The sequence below is a fragment of the Typopeltis vanoorti genome, chromosome 12 (assembly GCF_054136105.1).
Source record: "Typopeltis vanoorti isolate ZY-2024b chromosome 12, IOZ_Tvanoo_1.0, whole genome shotgun sequence".
NCBI lineage: Eukaryota > Metazoa > Arthropoda > Arachnida > Uropygi > Thelyphonidae > Typopeltis > Typopeltis vanoorti.
The window spans coordinates 76,814,021-76,838,751 of record NC_143560.1 but is presented as its reverse complement, the minus strand read 5'-3'; the positions used below and the strand labels follow the sequence as shown (position 1 = coordinate 76,838,751).

General features: G+C 35.4%; 1 protein-coding gene across 1 annotated transcript in view; it reads right to left on the bottom strand.

Annotated features, from left to right (window-relative positions):
- The window catches only part of LOC150100904 (uncharacterized), a 243,714-nt gene that overhangs the window by 102,737 nt on the left and 116,246 nt on the right, over positions 1–24,731 (bottom strand). The gene's annotated exons all lie outside the window — the stretch shown is intronic.

The window sequence follows — 24,731 nt, the reverse complement described above, 5'->3', positions numbered from 1 at the left end:
TTCCTGCCTAATGACTCTATTCCATAACACACCATTTAGTGTTTAATAGCATTAGGTGTTTGGAAGTTAAGGTTGTTCACACGGCCATCTACATCTTTCTCACATGTTACCGACTTATGAATAATAGATCCTAAGTGTTTGAAATGATCTATTGCCTTAATTTTACCGAAGAAAATCTACATTTCTGTCTTCTCCACCAACTACCAAATATTTTATCTTGATAAAATTTACTTTTCGACCTTCCATGCTGTAAACATCAACCGGTTTCCTTATGATAAAGTCAATGTTATCCTGATTTTGAACAATTATCACTTGATCGTAAGCAAACAATAGCGAATGAATGACACTGTTTCCAATATCAATTCTCATAGCTCTCGATGCATCATTTCAACGTGCCAGCACTGCATCAAGGTGAATCTTAAACAGGGTTGGTGACATTCCACATCCGTATCTCAGACGTTTAGATGTTATCAGTTCTCCACAGTTAACAGCTTCTCGGCACCTTCTATATATTATTTTAATCAAACAGATGATTAACTCGCTGATATTCATCTTCTTAATCGAACCTCAGAGTTTGCTAATGGGAGCTGAATCATAGACATTTTCAAGGTCCACGTAAATTAAATGTGTTTCCTGCCCTTTGGCAATTCTTTTTTCAGTGATCTGTCTTGTGATGAAAATATTATCAGTAGACGATTTTCGAGCGGTAAAGCCAGCCTGTTCATCTGACACACAAAAGGCAATATTCTTCTCTAACGCTTGCGGCTATAAGTTTGTTTAACACCCTACTAATGCCTCTGTAATTTGAAAGATCATTCTTATTACCCTTTTTAAAGATGGGAGTTATATATGATAATAACCACTCCTCAAGAATTACATCTCCTTCTAGGACTTGACTGAACATTCTTATTATATTATTCTTAGTAGCTGATCCTTCCACAATTCCATGGGTTCTCCTCCTGGGCCGCCTGCCTTCCCATTACGTGACCTTGCAAGGCATCTCGCACCTACCCCCTTCCAAAAATGGATCCACCTGCTTCTGTACCCTGAAGTCACCACCTATATCTCCCTTAATGCATTCCTTCCTATTCTTTGTCGGAAGGTCCTTAAAATGACTCATCCACGTCGTAATACGTGTTAAGTTCACTGGATGTGATCTACGGTTTGATGTTCTCATGCGTTTGAAGGTCCTCCATGCCTGAACCGACCTATTATATCTTAATGAGTAATTAATCTCAGTAAGAACTCTATTCTAACATTATTCCTTACATTTTTGTACATTTTGTTTTTACTTCTTCTTCTTAATAAATTGATACTTTACCGATTCTCCTGCCTCCCAAACTAAGCCAAGCTTTATATGCGTCCTTCTGAATGAACAGGTTTTCTGTCATCCACTCCACCTTACTGTAATGCAGATTTCTTTCTAAACTAAGTGCCTCCGCTGCCTCATAAAGAACCTCTTTAACATGATTATATATTTCATTTGCACTCCAGTCCTCATATGCATTTAATCTTTGTTTGAACCTACTTTTATACAATCCTCTAATACTCTCATCTTGAAGAAACTGACCATATATCGTGATTCATCTAACTTGCTATTACCATACTGTTCATTTTCCCTTTTACTCTCTCCAGGCATAATTATCTGCTTAAGTAACAGGTAGTGGTCTGTCCACATACCGCACCTCTCAATATCCGCACGCCCTTTCAATGCATCGTCTCTGTCATTTTGTAATCACGTAGTCGATTAATAGATAGTAAACTTGTATGTTGAAATAAAGTAAATCTGTGTATATCTTTATGCTAGAAGTATGAATTCATCAACTATCAATCTTTTACCATTATCATTTTCTCCATCTTCACCAAAAGGTACAACTGTTAAATCACCAACCATTGAAACATTCTACTGTTTCTGTCCCCGAGGACAAAAAGTTCTTTTTTTTATCTCTCCACTGCTCAAAATACTCATCTTTCATCGGTGCATCCTCTGTTGGAGCATATGTTACTATGATAACTATTTCCAATCCATAAATAGTTATCATAGGAACATAGTTTTAATTATTTTTAATAATTTTATTATTTTTAATAACCTCATTAATTTTTTGCCAGCTTTTAATAGAGGTTTTCCATTTCTTTTTAATCGACAAAGCTTTCTGTCAAACCTCTTTTAATGCTTCTTTCAATTTTCCAGTTAAATTCTGTACGTTTCGTGTTCCAAATCTCGAAGTCCGTGCTCGTAGCCAATTTCGTTTCTTAAATTTCTGTCCCGTTCCATTTTTCTCTTGAGGATACGTAGCAATAAATTTTTTTATAATAAAGTGGCGCCAACCCTTTGCTTAACTCCCAATCTGGAGGAACAGAGGTTGATTCTCTGAGTGCACCTTTTCGTAACTTGTGGGGAACCAACCCCCGACTGTAAAAGGCCGCACAGAGGCCTCTACCCCTAGAAGGACTGTCTTCACCTTGCTATGAGTTCCTTTTGCCCATATATAGTAAGAGATTGAGGTAAGAAAAGAAAAAAGGAAGAGATCCCTAGCCCTCGACTACTCTGATAGCAGGGTCGGAAGTAGACAGGAAAGGTAAAAGGAAGGCGTCTGTCTCAAAGTGGAAGAAGAGAGCAAATTCAGCTTGGGGGGGGGGGGGGGGGCTAGAGATGCCACTACTATCAAGATGATCGTGCCTAGGGACCTGTTGGTCCACGGGTCCTTATAAAATATATTCGGACCACCCCACTAAATCTGATGGGATCTCCCATCCGCCACCTGGGCGACGCACACTGTAGAGATCAGGGTTTTCCGAGAGTGATAGACATGCTGAAAATCGGACTTTTTGGAATCTATTTATAAGCTTTTAAGGTACAAGTTACATGGTTTTGCTGTTTTCCATAAATCATACCTTCTGTGCTATTAAAAGAAAAAATATTGCTGTTTTTATAGTCATGTAAGCAGACGGTATTTCCTTCGAAATTTTAAAATGTTTCAAAATTAATCAAGAGCATAGGAAGAGATAAACCGCGACGAGTTGTATCTGTATTGTATTAAACACAGAGGTATTTGCTCAGGACAGATAGATTCGCTTTTCATTTCTGAATTTGATTAAGGTTACGCTGTCTCGACATCTGAACTGTTGGTTCTCATTAAAGAATAGGCAAAATCATACTTTTTGCATACTGCGATAGCTTATTTTTGCAAGATGCATATTTTTAATAACTTTCGAATATTTTTCTATGGGGATATGCTATTACATGCTTCCACTAAAAGAAAGAATTGTTTGCGGTATGCAGTGTATTATGGAGTTTTCCTAATTAGTTATACATTCAGTTATATGGATGGGAATATCATGAGAAATATGTCGTAGCAATAATTCACAAGGCATCATCCTCACAAACTACACTTTCTGGTAGAAGAAGAGAATGTTCCGCCAGAGGCTACTGATTATCTGCTGCATGAGAAAACGGAACTAAATTCTTCCTCCTTCATTCTTAATGTGCCGTAACATAAATCTTCATTTATGTCAAATTCATTAAAAATCCCATTAGTATTTGTCTACTTAATGAGTCAGTGCGAAATATTTCTACATATAAATTTACGTTGTCTGAAGGTTATTACATTTAGGGAGGGTGCTCATATCTGAACGTCTGGAAACCTGAACGCTCTGCAAACATGTCGATCCGTATGACGTTATTTGCAGAGTCGTATGGGCTAGCGCAAATGATGAGTTCACTCTGCAAATGAAATTAAATTAGCACTTAATTAACAATTCTTTCTCAGACTTTAGCAGCATATTTTTATTATCCACTAAGTTAATTTCGCTGCCATTTCAAGCTGCATAATCAGCTTGAAAAGTTGCTTTTGAAGCTCGAAAATACAGTTGCCGTGTGCATCAAATGAATTGAAGCTGCTGCTGTTCTCAACTGCCAGCTTTGCTTTGTAAATAATGCACGATTATTATTCCAATAAAAGTTTAATGAATCATGTAATAATCACTATAATTTATAATCAGTACATAAATTAAGGACATTTATGAATTTCGGTGAGCCTGTCTCAGTCGGTTTCTGCGATTCCAGGTCTTACCAACAAAATCTTTTTTTTACTGAAATAGAGAGCCAAAAGGCTTCACTTCGGCGATGCAAAATTATTCAAATTAAGTGGATATTGAATCCAACATTATTTCAAAGCCGAATAGAGAAACTGCAAGAGATTCATGCCGAATAAAGGTAGAAACTATAAAAGTTTCGGCGGATCCAAGCGTAAGCAAACCTTTCATGACAGGGGCAACTCGTAGTAAAGGTGGGTTAAGTTCTGATCATATCGACTTAATTTGAATAATTTTGCATCGCCGAAGTGAAGCCTTTTGGCTCTCTATTTCAGTAATTCTTGGTGCCTTTTGTGATGTGACACCTCTTAGAAATTCGTATGGTAATATTCGTATAATCTCTGCATCACTACAACCTGAGTATTTACAATCTGGGTCTGCCTACTCACTGATGAGACCTCAACAAAGGTCGAAACCGGTCTGGATAGTGACCTTCCTCCATAACGTATAACATCATACATCTCCTAGGAGATGTGTTTTACATTATGGGAAAATACTAAGGATCAGAACTTAACCCACCTTTACTACGAGTTTCCCCTGTCATGAAAGGTTTGCTTACGCTTGGATCCGCCGAAACTTTTATAGTTTCTATCTATATTCGGCATGAAACTCTTGCAATTTCTCTGAAACTCTTGTAGTTTCTCTATTGAGCTTTGAAATAATGTTGGATTCAATATCCACTTAATTTGAATAAAATCTTTTTTGTTTGTAAGACCTGGTTCGAGTCCAGTCTGGGACGCAAATCGAACGGAGCTGGAAGGATTTTTACTTCTGGAAACGGATTTTTCGTTCCATAAAACAGACAAGCCGACCAGAAGAATATACACAATTTACAGACAGGGGATATCGTGGGAATAAGAACTAACCACTTTATTGCTTCGGATCTGGTTTCAAAAGAACCTGCATGGTCTACGCACAAGCGTAGAACATGAAGGAAGGTTGAATTGCAGTACAGGTGTAAAAGTATATAACGCTTCATCTTCCATATCTCTAGACTGCCAAAAGAGACCGTTGCAGGTTCGATTCTAGTCATGTTTTCAGCTAGTTCCGAGTTTGTCGATCTCTGGAGCAGACAAGTAAGGTTTTCATCCCGCAACTAATAAAAAATAGACCGTACAACTCACTGTTTTAGATAATAATGTCACTTAAGAAAGACGAGATAGCGTCAGTTGTCGACCGTGCTTTCGTACCCATAGCTAGGTTTTTAGCGTCCTTGGCAAATTCGTAGCTAAGCGCTTTTATAGTGGTAAAATATCCTGCCATTGGCACCCGCTGAAATTACCGAAGCATTCCTGAGTTCATAGCTATCAAATCATCGCGATAGGGTAGAGACAGGTAGCCCACAAATTCCAAAAGTCAGGGTTGAAAGAGTTCTGCTTATTCCGTTTGGAAATAAAAGACGTTAGAGGACTTACTAATTTATTTTTATTAGGATTTTCTGCTTTATTTTGTTTTAACAATACGTTATTTATTCATATTTTAAAATGAATTGTATCTTGATTTTATAATCATGATTCAATTTCAAGCTATACTTTTATTTAGTCCGTTTACATAAAAAAATAAAAAATAAAAATCTGAAAACAGACCATACGTTTAGCTTTTCTCTCCTGAGCGATTTTTTTTTTTTTTTTTTTTTTTTTTTTTTTTGCATTCTGTGCAACATGCAAACCGGTCACCGTACACGCAATTAACAAATACATACTCGTGTGAGCTGTTTTGGCATGATCAAAATCAACTAGCTAACACACTTCCTTTAGCTCATATATTTAAATGTGACGTGGAAAATAAAATTATGTGGAGAAAGAATTCATTTCGCAATCAGAGAGGAGCGTGTTCCAGATCATATTACAACTTTTCTGAGCTTATACGAACTCTGACCTCTGGAATACACTGGTATTTCACAGGTATTACTACTGCAGAGTTTTCTGATATATCAAACTTGAAATACGACATAAATAAACACTCTGAAATAATTCAATAGATAGAATTGAGACAAACATCCAGAACATCTGGCCATTGTCGATACAAAATAAATAATGAAAAAAACTCATCAACTAGCTAACACACTTCCTTTAGCTCATATATTTAAATGTGACGTGGAAAATAAAATTATGTGGAGAAAGAATTCATTTCGCAATCAGAGAGGAGCGTGGTCCAGATCATATTACAACTTTTCTGAGCTTATACGAACTCTGACCTCTGGAATACACTGGTATTTCACAGGTATTACTACTGCAGAGTTTTCTGATATATCAAACTTGAAATACGACATAAATAAACACTCTGAAATAATTCAATAGATAGAATTGAGACAAACATCCAGAACATCTGGCCATTGTCGATACAAAATAAATAACGAAAAAAACTCACGTAGAAAGATTATTTAATAGTATAATTTTCGCCTGTGTGTCACAGGCATCTTCAGTACATTAAGCTCAAAATTAAACACTAACTGACAATTCCAAAAAGCGCCACCTAAGTAGCTGGTGTAAGATAACTAAAAAGGTCAATAACTTTCCTAAAAAATAAAAAATAAATAAATACATAAAATAAAATAAAAATTAATACAATAAAAAGTTAGGAAAGATTAGCTGATTTGTAAAGTACTATCTCCCATAAAGGGGATAGACGTAAGACGTCGGATCTGTTTAAGTTAGGAGAATGAAGTAGAGTTTCACATGTTTCTTTATAAAGGCGTTCCATGAGAAACTGACTTTTGTGAAGAACTCTTGTCTTTCTCCAATGAACACTGTGTCTAGTGAAGATGGCATGTTCAGAAGGTCCAGACTTTCCAGGCTTAAAGTATTCAATATAAGATTAGTGTTCTTCTAGCCGAATAGAGGCAGATCTTCCCGTTTGTCCGAAATAAGATAATCCACAAGAGCACGGAATCTGGTAGACACCTGGATGATTAAGAGGTGGAAGCTTGTCCTTAGGAGAAGTGAGAAAGGTGGAGATTTTTCTAAACGGTCGAAAAGCAACAAAAATATTCAGTGGTTTTAAAACTTTTGCTATACGTTCACTGATGCCTTGTACATAAGGAATAGTAATGCGCGTTATTTCCAAACACAGAGGAAATATGGGAGATAGTACTTTACAAATCAGCTAATCTTTCCTAACTTTTTATTGTATTAATTTTTATTTTATTTTATTTATTTATTTTTTTTTAATTTTTTTTTTATTTTTTAGGAAAGTTATTGACCTTTTTAGTTATCTTACACCAGCTACTTAGGTGGCGCTTTTTGGAATTGTCAGTTAGTGTTTAATTTTGAGCTTAATGTACTGAAGATGCCTGTGACACACAGGCTAAAATTATACTATTAAATAATCTTTCTACGTGAGTTTTTTCCGTTATTTATTTTGTATCGATATGTCTACTCACGGTTTACCTCTTTTAAAACTTATCTGGCCATTGTGAAGCACTGATAACACAAATTTCGGTACATCAGGATGGTTTGATGGACTAAAACTTACTTCAGTAAAAATTACCTTTAACAATAATTTGTTAGCTTCTGTTTCCATAGTATCGTATAACGAATAACAGATTTGAGATGGTACACTAACCCAATGAGTTGGCTCTGTCAGTATATTTGCCCATGGTCAGGTTTCAAGATTGACTCTGCACGTGGATCGGCCAGGCCAGATTGGCCGATTTCCCGTAATTAAAAGGAAACAGGGCATAAACGTGCAGACAAAAAATATCGGAAGTTCTATGTTCATTTTGAGCATCGTTTCGAGAACCCAAAATCCTGGTTAAATATCCAGAGAACCTCCAGGCAACTCAGCTTAAAGATTACACAGTATTGGTTCTGGCTTGGACCCTGAGTTATACACGAATGTAAAACGGCAGAAGGCTTTATACTACTCGAGCTTTTATACTTCACGGTTTCGAAACAATCCTCTTCTTTCTCTGCGCCTTTATCCCGTTTCCAATGCAGGGTCCGCGTGTTACATTAGATACGACATTGATAGTACAATCCCCAACCGGTCTGCCGCTGGGTTGGGGAGGATGTATTTTTTGACTGCAGCAAAAAATACATCCCCCCCTGTTTCTCCTCTCCCTGTTTTAAGCGACGAAAAACCCTCTACTTTCGTATGAGATCGGCAACTCACCTTTAGTCGAAAGAGACCAGGTCCCTCACGTCATCGACGGGAATCGAATCCAAGTCTTTCCGACCAAAGGGCTTCTTCTATACCGACTGAGCTATGGAGGCTCCACGGCTTCGAAACAATGAAAAAGTATATTATGCTGCCTGACTGCATAAACACCAGAGAATTATTCGTGTGAATGTCAGTGTGCAGCTGTTCGACAGTCTGTTTCTAATAAGATGTAACTTAAAGCTCATTACAAAGTCCAATGTTATAATTACTAATTATTCTCAGAAATTTTGAAGGTCAGTCACAGGAAGAAGCCCTTTGGTCGGAAAAACTTGGAAGTATCCATGGAAGTCTAAATAAGAAATAAGATTGTTTCCATAATCTTATTCTCTATATGTGTATCACGTAAAACATTGTGTGTGTATGTGCATATATACACGAGTGAGAAAAGGAAAGTAGTCAAAGGAAGATAAATAAGGTATGTGAGATTGAAATACCCAAAGGACTCTTTAAGTGCCATAAAACATTCAAAACGTAATTAAAAGTTGAAACACTTAAATTCTCTGTAGGGTGTTACTGCTTTTTATCTAGCGAAAGACATCCGTGATAACATCACCGTGTTTTAGGGTTAATTAGAAACCTTATCAGTTAATTAATCTTTGGAATCTCTACATACCTGACATTCTCTTCAGAGTGAAGTGTTCCCACTGAGTAATTTTCGTTCACCAAATTTCATACTCCTCAGTTAGAAGGTTGCATTGATGTGGTAGGAAATTCAGTCAACTACCACTTTAATTAGCACTAAATCAGCGAGCGAGTAGTGACAAAATGTCACACAAATAGAAGAGGGAGGGATGCAATGAGAATACATTTATAAATCCTGTTTATGAATTCTGTTTTTAATTGTCTGGAACTACAGTAGAATTCGATATTACGCTAGTAAGGTTAACATAATATTCTACTGCAGAACCACAGATATATATATATATATATATATATATATATATATATATATATATATATATATATATATATATATATATATATATAGCACGAAGCCAGCCGGACTAGTTATTTAACAGCCTTCACTTTTTAACAACTGTTCCGATGCTATTTTCTTAATTTACTACTAGAGTTTCAGCGCGCATATCAACTCTGAAATATGTCTCTGTCGTTCTGTGTTAGCATATTTTTGTTTCACATCATATTGCATTCCTTCATTCACTTCCTATGCACTAGCACAACTTTTTGTTGCCATGGGAACGATACATAATGACGTCTGGTAACAAATAAAGCTATTTGACTGTGTTGAGAAAAAGTATTTCTCATCATGACTAAATCTTTCATAGGCACCAGTAACTAATCGATATTAAATCACTTGTAAAAATTTAAAGAGACCTGTATTCATATAAACAGATATGAAACATGCCTTGCAATGTCTTATTTGGCTCTTCAAGTGACATTTTAAACGAAACAGCAGGATTTTCATTAAAGCCACTATTATTTTTACATCAAGCCCGTCTGCGAACTTATAGCACATTAATACGTGGGTAGACCGATAGTTTGATAACTCAATAACTCTGTTCTAGAGACCAAATATGGTTTATTCATGCCACTTCACGACTTTTAATATGCGTAGTTGTGCCCTATTGTGAAAAACATCGTGTACCACCTAAACTAATCATCATCAGTGGTTGTAACAGGTATATAAGCGTCCGCGACCTTCCAAGTATTCTTTGATTTTGTAACCGTAATTCTAGGCGGGACGAAAAACCTGAGTTTCCAGAATTACCCCTACATATGAGACAGCATAATTAACCTCCAGTTGAAAACTCCTGAAAGGTACTTCGCGTTCTAGACTGGATTCGAATTTAGGCTTTTCCAACCAGAGGACTGCGAGGTTCCCTAAACTAATATTTAACTTCATTTAGGCAGCTAATAGTTGCTCTAAGCTTGCGTGTAGAAAAGCAATGTAGGGTACGCAGTCTTTCACATTAGTCGCTTTTAGTGGTATAATACTTAAGACACGGTCTCTGAAGAATTTCTCTCATTGCCCTTTATTAGTGATTTCATTTCATTGACTTGGCAGTAGTAGAGGTTTTTAAGGCTTTAAGGCTCTGATTGGTAATCGAAATTAGTAGCTGACATGTACGGACTGTATCATTTATTCAGCTGCTGAATTTCTCAATTTCTACTTGACTATGAGAAGAATCGATGCATTCAAAATTTTAGTAGAATTCTTAATCCAAACACTAATAAAAGGTATCAGCGCTAACTCTTCGGTGGTCATATTTTTTTGACCAGTGCAGTACCAAATCAACATGCTGAACGTCACGTGAGTTTTGTGTACCATGAATTACTTTTCGAAACTACTTTTTGAAGTTTCATTGTGCATACATTAGCACCTCTTGGTCTAAAACAAACACATAATTTTATCCTTTCTTAAGTAAATTTTAATGATAAATGAAGGTTCTGTCGTCTTTTCCCAATTAACGTGCAGATCACAATTCTTGTTGTAATCTGCACGATAATTTTCGGTGCACATATTAATCCTATCCACTTGTTGCTCTTGCCAACCGTAGCACGTACTATATATTATGTTTGTAGATGAGTGTATTCATTGGTCCGGTTTGGGGGTGGAAAAACTTTACCAGCATCGAGTATATCCGGAGAGTTCATGGAAAAGGCAATTAATCGAAAGACAATTCATCTAAGAGGCAATTAATCGAATGAATAATTCATCGAACTACAATTCGTCGAAAATGCAATTCATAGAAAAACCAATTCGCCGAAAATTTTAACTTTTCGAAAATGTTATGATAAAAGTGATCCATTTAGAACAAATATGGAATCGTGCAGAGTGAGAAAGCAATGCTATTTTAATAAGAAATAATTATAGAACAATATGATTTGTTATTGTCTTTCTTGTCCGATAACTGTTTCATGTCTGTTCATGGGACTGATTTGCCTGTTTCCGGGAGGAAAAGTCCAGCCTACGCAGGCTCCATTATTATTATTGTTACTGGTGGTAATGTGCGACTTCAATACAGCAATTATTGTGGGATGAATTTTATTCATCCCACAATAATTCAAATAGAATTATTAATTATAATTTATGGGATGAATAAAAGTTTCAAATAGCGACTCTGAATCAGATGCGCTATTTGAAACTTTTACAAGAAAATGTCGAACCTTTCCAGTTTTCAGTTCAGCTGTATCGGAGCAACAAAGAAGTAACGTGTCCAAATTATGTATTACAATAACTCTCTGACTTAGCGGAATTAGTAGAAGGTGTCGGTACAAGAAACTGTCTGCACGGTTCAGTATTTGTTCTAAATGGATCACTTTTATCATAACATTTTCAAAAAAAAGTTTCGAAATGATATTAGCAATTCCACTTTGACTGGATCAATTTAATGAAATTTTAGTTAAAATTTTCGGTGAATTCTTCATTCGATGAATTGCCTTTTCGATGAATTGTCTTTCGATTAACTGTTTTTTCGATGAATTTTCATGGAACCGCATCGAGACCGACTAATTCACTATTAGTTGCTCAACTGCTTATGAAGGTTTTGTCACTGCGATGGGAATATAATCCAGGTTTTTCAAGCCAAAGGCTATCATTACTGCTAACTGAGCTATGTAGGCTACCCCCCCCCCTTAAGGTTCATTTTTATTATCTAATATTCGTTATAATGTTAAACTAAATTCTCAAAAGAGAAATGCATAATATATTTTGTATTTATGAGCGAATGCTATGTATCATTAAAGGCGTGTCAATGTTTATTATTTTATCACTATTTCTAGTTTTATAAATATCCCAGTTTTAGAAATATTAAATCTGATCGCGATGCTATCTGATTTTTATATGGAAGTATCCAGATATCTTTTTAAATGCTTCAGAGCCTTGATAGGCTGGATGATATTTGTGTCTCCATCGTAGCTCCTTCAGGCGCTGAAGAAACAATTGCCAAAACACATTTATTCAACACATAACGTTCAAATAGCACAAAGGTTCTCCGAGCTACTTTTTTATGATCTTCGACAGTTTGAAGAGCATAGAGAACTTCTGTGGAATTGTGATATCGCAGTTCAGTTTCTTGGAATGGTGATATAATACAATGACCCTTTTGGACATCTATACTGCAATTTATATCGTTTCTGAATTTTTTTTTTTCCTTTTGAGTTATCAAGAATTTAATTTATTAAACCTACCTCTTTTCTATATGTATATGAAATTAGAAAGCGGTATGCTTAATTGATGTGTAATCCACTAAATATTATGCGGATCCTTACGTTGCTAAGAATTCCTCAGGTTTCTTTCATGATTCCACTACATGCTATCGGTTATGTTGCTAAGTGACTAAAGTCTAAACTTGGGATCTAAAATTTCATGACGCCACTGAAATCCTTCTAAATATAGAACCTAAATTCGCGCCTATCAGGAATATGAATGATCATGTAACATTGTAATCATCCCACGATACACTCATTTCACTACAGTCTGATTACTGGAGACAATCTCGGTTACATTTCAGCAACAGTATTATGTGAGATGATAATCACTATAGGTGGTAACCATCTGTTGGATGCTTTCATAGCCTAAGTTACTTTGGCGTAATTACCATCATAACAAAGTAGGCTTTCTATTTGACAGTGACGAGACAGCAGCGCTAGTTTTGAATATTACATATATTCGCAGTATAGTCTTGAGGTAAGTCTGTCTTTTTTTTTTTGTAGCTCGGAAGGATTATGAATCTGTAGAGAGCGATATGAACAAAATTTATCAGTGACAAGTAGTTTCATCTGCATTTTCTGCTTGTTGTGAAAATTTGGCCTTGAAGTATTTGTAAAGCTCCTCACTTTCATACTAGATCTCATACAGACTTCTTCGACTCCACTTCTACTGTGCCAGCTAAGCCAGTTTGAATTCCACTGCAGAATGTTTGATAAAGTGTTTAGGCTACTAAACGCTGGTAGATAAAGTGTTTATCTACCAGTGTGGAGTTTACCACTCTGTTCACTGGAAGTCTCTATGAAAGAGTTTCCCTATCATTTAGTCCATAGCTTAGATTACCCACATTACTAATTTTCGATAGGTTTACAACTTTCATGGGTTTTGGCGCATAAAAAATAAGAATCAGGTTAACAAAGGCAGTTACATGCACAGGTTTTTGATATTATCTTAGTAATATATTAATAATATAATATAGTATAATATAATATAACTTAGTAATATATCTCAGTGATTACTAAGATAATATCTTAGTAATCACGGAGAGTAGAAAATACTTCACTTTAGTGGAAGAATTATACAAGCTTATGCACCAACCACAGATCAGACAGAGAAGAAATAGATGCGTTTTATGAAACTAAAAACGAACGTAAATAACAATGATACATTTTTTGCGATCTTGATGAGAGAATTCAGTGGCAAAGTAGTGTAAGTGATGCACATCTAGCAGCAAGTGCACATAGTGAAGTCCAAATGGACAGGTGTTTAATTATATTTTAACTAGCGGAAAATACAGTGTCCAAGACACAACTGCAATAAGTAATTTTAAATACAGGTAGTGACCACACATTAGTGAGATCAATAATTGTTATCAAAAGATTGGAAAGACAAACTGATCAAAAGTAAGACTCTCTCTCAATTTACTACATCTAAAAAAAAGTTTTTTCAGAAAGAGATAGAAGAAAATGTTTTATAATATTGATATGAATAAAGATTTGGATTAAAATCACCAAATAATAACCGAGATCTTACTGAATAATGCCAGAGAAATTGGTGAAATCAACCAAAAAGAAGGACGAAAGAAAAGTGCCTGAAGAAACCCTATATCGTCGAATCTGTAACAACAGAATCCTGCTATACCAAATTATATTATGATTCTCAAGGCGTAAACCAATATGGAAAAAAATGTAATACCCTAAATAGAAGTGGATGAAATATGTCCTGATGTTTTAAAGGAAGACGTTCAGTATGCAATGGGTAGCCTGAGTAGTGGAAACACATCAGATGAAGATGAGTTACCAATAGAAGTTCTGAAAGTAGTTGGTATGTATGTATGTATATGTATGTATGTGTATATATATATATATTTTTTTTTTTTTTTCAACTGAATTTATAAAATCAGGAACGGATATGAAATTTTCTATGAAGAAGGTAGTTGGACAGAGAGGTGCTATTTCACCTAAAATATTTAAAGCAGCCCTAGAAGAAATTAAAAAAAATGGATTGAAAAAAAAGGAATTATAGTACATGAGATAGAACTAAATCACCTACGGTTTTCTGATGATATTGTTCTTTTTGGAAACTCTGTAGAACTTCAACAAATGTTCAATGAATTGAATGCAGAAAGTAAAAAAAAGATTAAATATAAACAAAGATAAAACAAAAATAATGTATTATATATACATCACCAAAATCCATTACAAATTGAACACCAAGAAATTGATATAGTAACCTCGTCTGTTTATTTTGGACAAAAGATGATAGTGATCTTTTGCAAAAAGAGTAATGATCTTTCCATTTTCCTTTGGGTAATCCTGAACTTTTTAGTCAAAGTCTAGGTTTCGCTTCCATATGTCATTAACGGTGGTTCACAAATTCAACTTAGTTGGGTAGCCTTTGAAAAACATCTGAAGCACCCAAAGGAAACATCCCAATCTGCCTTAAAATAAAAATATTCGACATTTGTGCACCTGCGATAATGACATATGGAAGCGAATCTTAGGCTTTCACTGAAAAATGACCAAAAAGTTCAGGATTACCCAGAGGAAAATGTAAAGATCATTACTCGGTATTACCGTTCTAGATAGAAAGCATAATATTTGGGTCAGAGCTCAGACTAGGGTGAGAGACATCGTAACAGACATGAAAAGATTCAGATGGCAACAGTCAGGTCATATTGTAAGAAGTAACACTCAAAAATGGACAAAGGTGATATCAGAATGGTATCCCAGGGATAGAGCTACAGGAAGACGAAAAGACGGTAGGAGGATGAGATTAAAGAGATGGCCGCAACTGAGTGGCATAGAAAATCTCACGATACGACTGAATGGAGGACTTTAGGAGAGGTGTTCCTCCAAAGGTGGACGGAAAATGGCTGATGAAGAAGAATTATAAAATGTATAAAATGGTTTATGCTGGACCAACTTACCTTGAGTAGGTCAGATGAGAAGAAAACTCCTTTTGTATAGTAATTTTCTCATTAAAAAGAGACGAAAAATCTCTTTTGGGAAGCACTAGTCGTTATAGCACAATGCCAGATAATATATAATTGGGAATATGGGAACATTGCTGTCTTTAAGAATAGCAGTGTTCTCATGTTCCCAATTATCTCTGAATTTAATGATAAAACTAAAAGAATACAAAAATACATTGGAGTAATTTGTCGTCAGCAGTGCCTGTTTTATAAGTAGCGTAAAAGGAAATTTTAATACTTTTTTAGGGGAAGGATTTTAGAATATTGACAGCGTTTATACTTCCTGGGTTCCGGTTCGCTAAACCATGAAGCCGTACTGATGGGCAGCAAAAAGAAGAGTTTTAACTTCTGTAAGAGAAATTAGAAGGACATAACAGGAATTACTTATTCAATTAAATGAGTAAAGCAGTGATAAAGCGGAAATATTTAAAGACTTTGCTTTCAACTGCTGGCATCTACCTACACCAAATTAAACCTTGCTAAGAAATGGAACAAAATGGATGACAAAAGTACCAGTGATGGATAAAATGATAAATGAATTAAAAAGTAATTGACAGCAAGCATTGAGTTAAGTGAATATGCCGTACCACGTACATATCTTTTATGCAGATTACCTGGTTAAGGGCAACGCCAGGGATGGGAAAGCGGAGTATTTTCCCCATCACATTAAGAGGGGGCCCGAGTATTTTTTGCTCGAGATCACAGAAAGCTTACTTCTGGATGTAAAGAATAATGTTGAGTAGACATTACATATTAATGATATTGATCAGGCTACGGCTTCTTAGTGGAACATGCTTGCAAGCCGTAGTGAATATATGGATAAAGGTTTAACACTTGTAAAAATTAGGATTTATTTACTTAAGGGAAATGTTAGAGAGAGAGAGTGCGATTAAGCAACCCCAAAAACACATTCATTTAAAATATGACAAGTCACATGCTTACAACTATATAGGTGTCTAGCTGTATGTGCAGGGCAACAATATTAGCATTTAGAATCCATGCGGTAACCTAGTGGCTTTGCGCTTCGCAACCATATGCCTGGGGAAGGAGTGTTCTAGGTTCGATTCTCGTCGACGACGCGAAGAGCTTAAGGATCTTCCTCAGCCATAGCCAAGTTATCCGGTCTTGGGCGTGGACAGCAGGGTTTTTTCCGCCAGTTTATCTGGGATTTTTCATCTCGCAAGCAGGCAAACCGGTCCCGTGAACACACACGGATTACAGTCAAGTATACTGACCCAGCCATAGGTCTGATTCGTCAGCTATGCCGGTTCCGAGCCCGGATAAAATATAGGGGGAGGGACTGAGATGGTACTGTACCTCCCCGTAAAAGGGGGGACTGACGGCCGTGTATCATCATACGATAATTATTATTATTAGAACCGGGATTCTCTAAGGAATTCAAGGACTCATCGAAGACGGGTCCTTTTAGATCATGCAGTGCCTAAATGAATGTCATCTCTTTCCTTGAACACACACTCACTGAAGGCACACTCATAACTTGTAACTTATTCCACTCCTTAACTACTTCCATGAGCACATTAACTTTGCATTTTTCCTAACCACACCTTACTCTGTTTTCAGAACCCCGAAAGCCACTCTTGTGGTTCTTGTTTTCATCATATATCTTCTACCGTATTTTCCTTCTATTTTTCAACGTACAGTATTATCAAGATTTCTTGGTAATACATCACTAAATGTTTTTCACTGTGTCCCCATTTCCGCGAAATATAAAAATTCCATGTCACGCATGTCATAAGAAGGTTGATAGCATGTATAAATCTTGAACGTGATCACAATATGTGGTGATCACTTTCAAGAATTTTGATATTTATATTTTCTGATTCTTCACATCATTCGTATTTTTAAAAGGGAGGTTATGCATATAATAATTATATTCTTGACAATAACCACTCCCTAGAATTTTGAATTTGATGATAAAATATTTATCGGAAGCTTATAGTGATGTTTTCCAAAATTTTGATATTATTATACAGTCCGAATGATTGAAAACACATAAGAGAGTAGTTTCCCAGAGCGCACCAAGAAAAATACATGCGAAAATTAGGTCTTTTTTTCTAAAAAAAACTTCATGGAACATTTGAAAAATCAACTCTTTAATTGCTATATTCCTAAATACACACTTTGTAAATAACGTTTCAGTATTCTGATAACACTCGTAGGTAAACTTTAAGATTTTTTTTAATTAACTGCATGCAACGTTAAGTTTGCTACTGAAAAAGGATCGTAGACCGTCCTCATTTCCTCGATACATTAAAAACACGCATCGGCACTGGAACCATTCATTTTCAGTCGGCCAGAAACCTACGTTTACAGGTTGGCATGTCCAATCGACATCACAGATCATTACAAAAGGCAGGCATTGACATGACTAGAGTGCACCAGCTTCACTCCATCTGTTTTATCAAGTTCAGTCTTTTAAACGTATTAAGGAACATAAAAACTACAATGGTTGTTAATGGATATAGCCAAACTGACATTCAACCTATATTTGATAAATATCAGTCCTTAACTAGATCCGCAGTCGGAATGTTATTAAGAGTTCCATATACACCCTACCTTAAAAGAATACGAAATCGATCGAATGAATTCGGTCCGCATACCATCTTCATACTGGTTAGAAAATTCTAATTTTTTCTACCTACTGCTGAATTACCCTTCTCCACTTTTTGTTATCCAAAGATCTTGATTCAGTCATCGGTCTTATTTTGGCCAAACTGGCCACTTAGCTCGGATCAGAATTTAGAAAAAAATAATAATAAAAACGAGCCTGCATTAAATTAGCTAATCTGTCAAATTTCGTCTCGTCATCCAATGTCTTCAGCAATGGATATCCAACTTAACGAAACCAAAGATGTTTTATAAAAGTGGATTCATACTTGCTAGCTTTTCTTGGAAACCTGATTCGACATCCAAATTTCATTGGCACAGACTGCGTCAGTATCCTCAAAGAAAACTGGGACGAGATTATCATAAACTGTCATCACTAACATTTTTATTATATTGTATGTTTTTAATTTACTGTAAATGATATATATTATCATTCTATATATGATGTTAGTATCAAGCTTTTTGGCGGTGATCACCACTTATTGTCAATAATTATAATTACCATATAAATACTTCCCCCTTTTAAAAATTACAAATGATCAGTCATAATCAGATACATGCTAAAAGTAATTGTGTAATTTTGTAATTAGTTATACATAATTCTCCTTTTAAATATGCAGTTTTTAATTAATTATAAATATAGAGATTTTTCACATAAAGTTTTGAGAAGTGGCTCCAAAAACTTTTACAGCTTTTATTATTAAATATATGTAATCTCATTGTAATTAATGTTTAAAATTCATTGGTTCTTTTAGAATTAAGTGTTTATTTTCATGAACACAGAGACTTGTATTCCAGACTCGAACATGTTTCTTATTGAATGTCACTTAACCGCTTCTTGACACTTTATCTGGAGATGTCGCAATAACAAGCAAAGTAATTTAAGAGCCAAAAAAATCCTAATTTTTATATTATTAAACCGCTATTGATTTTTTAATAATCATTAGTTTCATGTCATCTACATCTTTTGACAATGAAATAGAAAGAAATAATTATTAGCAATGGGTATGGGTTGCTATCGGTAGAAAAAAATTAAAGAGGCTTTTCTCTGATTCGAAATGCGGCAACCAAAAATGAATATTAAAAAACAAAGTAGAAGCTCCTTCACTTGAGTAGTAGAAATCAGAAATTAATTTGACATTTGGTATGAATAATACTTGAAGTTGCGGATAAAAGGACTAGAAATATTAGCGATTATGGAAGTCTGGCAATATAATAAAGAAGCTAGAAATGCGGGTGCAAAGATTTAATTGTAACCAATTATATATATATATTTGGTTGAATCCTTTATCCAAGTGTAAGCAAACAAACTTTGCGCCTGAAGTATTTTCAGGACTGGGGCAACTCGTGGTAAAGCTGGAATAAGTTCTGATCACTTGCCTTGTTTGTTTGCTTACGCTGGCAGACTGCGAACAGTTGGGAAGATGATATATTGTTCAACTCCAGAATTACTGGGGAAACGTTGCTCTTATATGACCAAATGGGGAGGGAGCAATAGCTTTTATGGTTTTTATAAGTTGGCATTCTCGGGTTCTGCAAAATTTCCCAATTTTTTTCTGTTTAGAAGTTTTAACCGTTTCGAGACGCAGTTTCGATCAAACTTATCGCAGTATGATTGCAATATTATTGCAATCATACTGCTGTTACTACATTCATCTGATTCCATATTGATTGCTTATATGCTTCCTTCCCTTTTCTAGGTTTTGCTCTTTTCTCCATTTTGCTTACATGTGTTTCCCTCCAACCACCTGCCACACACACACACACACACGCACGCACGCACACACACACACACATCCAAATTTGTTTGATATCAAGGTGCTTATATGAATGAACACAGCATTTTATCGAATGCTTAGTCTTTATATTTTTTCTATACGACATGAGTGCTTTTACCGACCAACAGCATCCACTGAAACACTTTACCCAGAAATTATAGAATACTTCGTAATTAAGACAAAGAACTAAGAGACACCATATAACAAACAACCGTATTATGGTACCGACTGAAATCAAAGCTCAGAGTTTCATCATAAAAGCGCGGAAGGATTCAAACCGATTTTATTAAACTAGAATCTTATAGAAAACTAAGGGAGAAAAATGAATAATCTTGCACCGCTTTTTTATTTATTTCCAAAGTTTATTTCCAAGTATATGCTCTTTCAGCTATACTTCTTGGAAATTGCTAAGAAACCCCCCCCCCCCTCTTCAGTTTTCATCATTGCTGCTATTCATTGCATTCCCATGGCACTCTAGACGCGAGGAGATGTTCGTAATCCCAACTAGTATTTATTTACTTGTACTCGTGTGGGTATTTTGTGATCACTTCTGCTGAGTTTGGGGGTTATAAAACCGAGTTTCTTTTCTCTGTGGGGGGGATCCCCTTGATTGTGCCAAAGATTGATTATGAAATTGGCTGAAAAAATAAAAAGAATTGAATCTATGGTAGCCTTTATTTTTGCAAAACTTATCTGCAAATTTAGCGTCATAGAAGTAACCTTGGTTGATCAAAAATGAGGATCTAAACATATAAGACGATATTTGAAGTTGAAAAAAAATGCTGAAACAAGGGATGGTGTTATGATCCAGATATAAAATCTAAACCTTTGATTTCAGAGTTGGAAAGCATTGCCAAGCGATCTAGTTCCTACAGCAATGTATACCGTGCATTAGTGTTATGTTAGACCCATGTAATATGTTCTAATATGTTTTAATTTTATATTACTTTAATTAGCATGTTAATATATGTATGTATGTATTTAATAAATGCATTTAGTGGGGTAAGCATGTATTTAGTTTTTTATTTAAATCCTAATGAAACCATACTGGCGTGATCGCATGAATTACTGTAATATTTGAAACCGAAGACTAGAATAAAGGAAACAGATTTATCAATTCTCTCACGTGAAAAGACATCGTTTAATCAGTAATGGAAATACTTGCTATAATTGCTATGCATACATTAAGAAGTCAAAGTAATGTGTAAATTTCCAAATAAACATTTCGAAAAGAAATTTTGGAGGATCATCTTATACGCCCAGTCGCTTTGTATGCTGGCATATAAGGTCATTTCTTTCCATTCTAATCTAGATATGAGGCCATGATTTTCATAAATTCTCTCTCTCTGTGTCTCTGCGAATTTTGACGAGTTACTAGAGAGAAAGAGAGAGAGCAATCTTTTTCTTGCTTATATATTATCTGCACCTTCATTCATTCATCTTTTAATTGAGATTATGTTGTTTAATGGCTGTTTTGTTTTTGAAAATGCGAGCAAGCACACGAACAGTTTCTATCCACATAAAAACACCCTTAGGCATTTTTTAGCAAATCTTACCGAAGAATTTTAGTTTTTGTTTTCAATCTTGATGGAATAAGTAAAACACTGGAAGGTACTCTTCAAAAGTGTGCAGAGAAATAACTTTTTATGACAAGTAGTTTTCCCTGATAAGGTCAACAAAGTAATAGACGTCTAGTAGTAATAAAAAGAAATGGAGAAACTGCGCAAAAGATTAAGAGCTGTCGTTGGTTATTGACTAACTAGCCTAGAACTAAATCTCCAGAGGCGCTCACTCTCTAAGTAAACGTTACTCAGAAACAAAGATCATCATGTTTACCAAGGCAGGTAGCAAGTCCCTGATCTTCCTTAGGGCCATAAAACACTCAACAAACAGCTGACGAGACGCGATTGTCTGGGTAAGGTGAAGTGGACTTACTACAGCACTTACCTTCTAGCTAGGAGGTCTGTAATATAGCACATAATCTGTTGGGAGTCTGCTGCTTTTACATCATTAATCCCTGTTAAAATATTCCTTAGGTTTTCGTTTGTTTTTTCAGACCGTGCATGAAGCCGAGTTCCAACTTGAGGTAGTGTTGTTAGACTAAAAGATGTAGCGAGTATATTTATGATGAGTATTATGGATTTCCGATAGATGGTAGTGAAGAAGAGTTGACAGATCTGATATGGCAATTTCAACTATGAATATGGTATATAAAATTAACTACTGACGCTTAACATACTAATTAATTTTGTTTTGGGGGGTATTCCGGATCATTAAATATATAAAATTATTCCATGAAGAACTACCAAGCATTTAAGAACAGTTAGCTCGCGCATATTATTATTTTGTTATTATCGTGCCTTTACGACAGGCCTTTCTCTAATCTGGAAATACCTTGGTTACATTTAGGCCTGTTGTGAAAGCTTCAGTCGCTGCTAAGGTCGCTAAAGAATCTGTAGCTACCCATAAAATATTCAGAGGTATACTTTTGTATAATTGTGGCAAAGTTTAAATATGAGACATTTTCTTTAGATTTTATTGGACCATGATTCTTTATAAATACAGTATATGTATATAATCGTCTACCAGTTTCGCTAACTTGAGTCTGTCTGGCTTCTTCAGGACGAGAATGGTTATACGAACATCAAATGCTAAAAGAAGAATGCAGTAATGATCTTAAAATCAGTTAAAAAAATTGAAAAGGACGCGTGATATTAAGAGCATAAAGCGTGGAGACTTAATCATTGTTAGTAGATCGCGTTTCATAGTTTTTCGCGTAATTGAGTTCTGTTAAACGTAGTGAATTTATTAAGCTTTTCCAAATGTCTTTTAATATCATGCCTTGATTTCTATTGAGATTGTCTCCTGTCCGGGGTACCACTGCAGCTTCTTTAAAGTTTCTGTATCTGAAATCTTCTTAAATGTACGGCATGGAGCTGTTGTCCCAATCAATGGAATGGTTCAAAATTGAGAAATGATGGGCTAATCCTGAGGTGTCTATTCTGTTGTTGTTGACATCTCCGATATGTTCTTTTTTTCGGATTTCTAGGCTTCGTGATGTTTGGCCTATATAATTAAGTCCACAGGAACATGGGATATTGTACACTCCTGCGTATTTGTAGAAAGCGATGCTGTCCTTAGGTGATCTTAACATGTGCTCTGTAGTTAAAATAGGTTTAAAGGCAACCCTGATGTTGAAAGACTTCATGATTTTTGCTACTTTGGTGGAGACTGAGCCTGCATAAGGTATACCGATGGAGGATGTGTACTGTGTCACTTGAGGTTGTCGCTGTGAGCTGTTTCTATAGAGAATCTTTTGAATTATATTTTGTGAATAACCATTTTTGGATATAGTTCTTCTACAGACAAACTGGCCTGAGAACACATGAAATTGATGGATATAGCGTACATGAAAACTTAATGCATTCCTTATTCTGAAATCATTTTTAAAAGAAATCTAAAAGAAACCTGAAAAAATCTATCCTCTCTCTCAGCATGTTTAGCAATATCTTTATCATTCAGTGTATGTAAATTATTTTCGAAGCAGCAATAAATTTGGTTTGATAGCTATTTAAATCTATTCTAAATACTAACATTTCCTGCTATAAGTTGCATCTGCGCTTGTCCTTCTTCCTAGGCAGTATAAGAAGAAAGGAGAGAGCGAGAGAGAGAAAAAAATAAAGATTATTTTATTTCCATTGTGTACGTGTTAGCCTAACAGCCTATTTTTTCAGCTTGATATACTATTAATATGATACAAGTTTGCTTGCTCAGACTCACTGACAAGTTGAAATTGATTTCTCATTGTGAGTTTCGGTTTATCTTAATGATGTTTACATTTAGGTTTTCAAACAGTTCGAAAATCTCAGATGGTCTTTAGCTTAGCCTAGTCTTGGTAATACGGAAACCTCTGTTTAGAACTCGTATTTATTCCTAATTTCAGAGGACTTGTTAAAGGAAAAATTATTTAAACATTAAGATCGTAATTGTAATGTTTAAGCAATTTTCAGTAAGTGCAGCAGAATTACTATTACAATAAATTATAAATAAGGACGTGGTTATTTAACGTCACACCTGATTTCGAAATAATTTTAATTAAATATATTTTGTAGCTATTTGTGATGCGCTCCACTCATCCCTAGAGCTCCAACCTAGGATAGTTCGTATACATTATATTATTTATCTTCGAGGCTAGCACGGCTCACGGTAACTTGACTTTTAAGAAAGACTTGTATAGATTATTCCCAATGGAACAACTTTGTAGCGTTAATCCAACAAATGTACATAGTGTTGCTTCCTCGCGGATGAAACGCTGATTTTTAATTCCAGGACTCAGAAGTTATCCAAAACACACACGAGTAGATACAACTAATTAGTTGTTAGGATTAGGAAACCGGCTATCTACCTTGTTTCCAGTAGAGTTAGAGCTAAAAAACGTCCCCACTTAATCTCTTGGGGATGAAAAGGCTAATAAGAAGGATTTATTATTTTCAACGGCTTAGGAAAAGCTAAAGAAAAGTCTTTAACCTACAGTGACAAAGTTGTTATGTGGAGGATATCTCTGCTTGGTATTGATAACAAAGGATTCCTCTTTTCGTTCCCTCTTGCTGTCTCGTAACAGTTACAGTGAAGTTTACAAAATCCGTGTTATATTTAGTTTTAGATTAACTAAATTAGATATAACTATCAGCTTTGAAATCATCTTCACACATACACAAGGAAGTTGTCAGTTGTATGTTCATAAGTGTTGTTTATTTATCGAATGTGTGTGTATGTGTGTATGTTCATGGAACAATTCGAGTAACTACCCTTCCATGTAGAGAAATCCTATATTGAGAGAGAGAGGCGCACACAAAAGTCCGGGGAATGTTCCGAAGTATTTTACAAAGTTTGCTGTAAAAGGGCTAAAATCGTTGGTATGTGA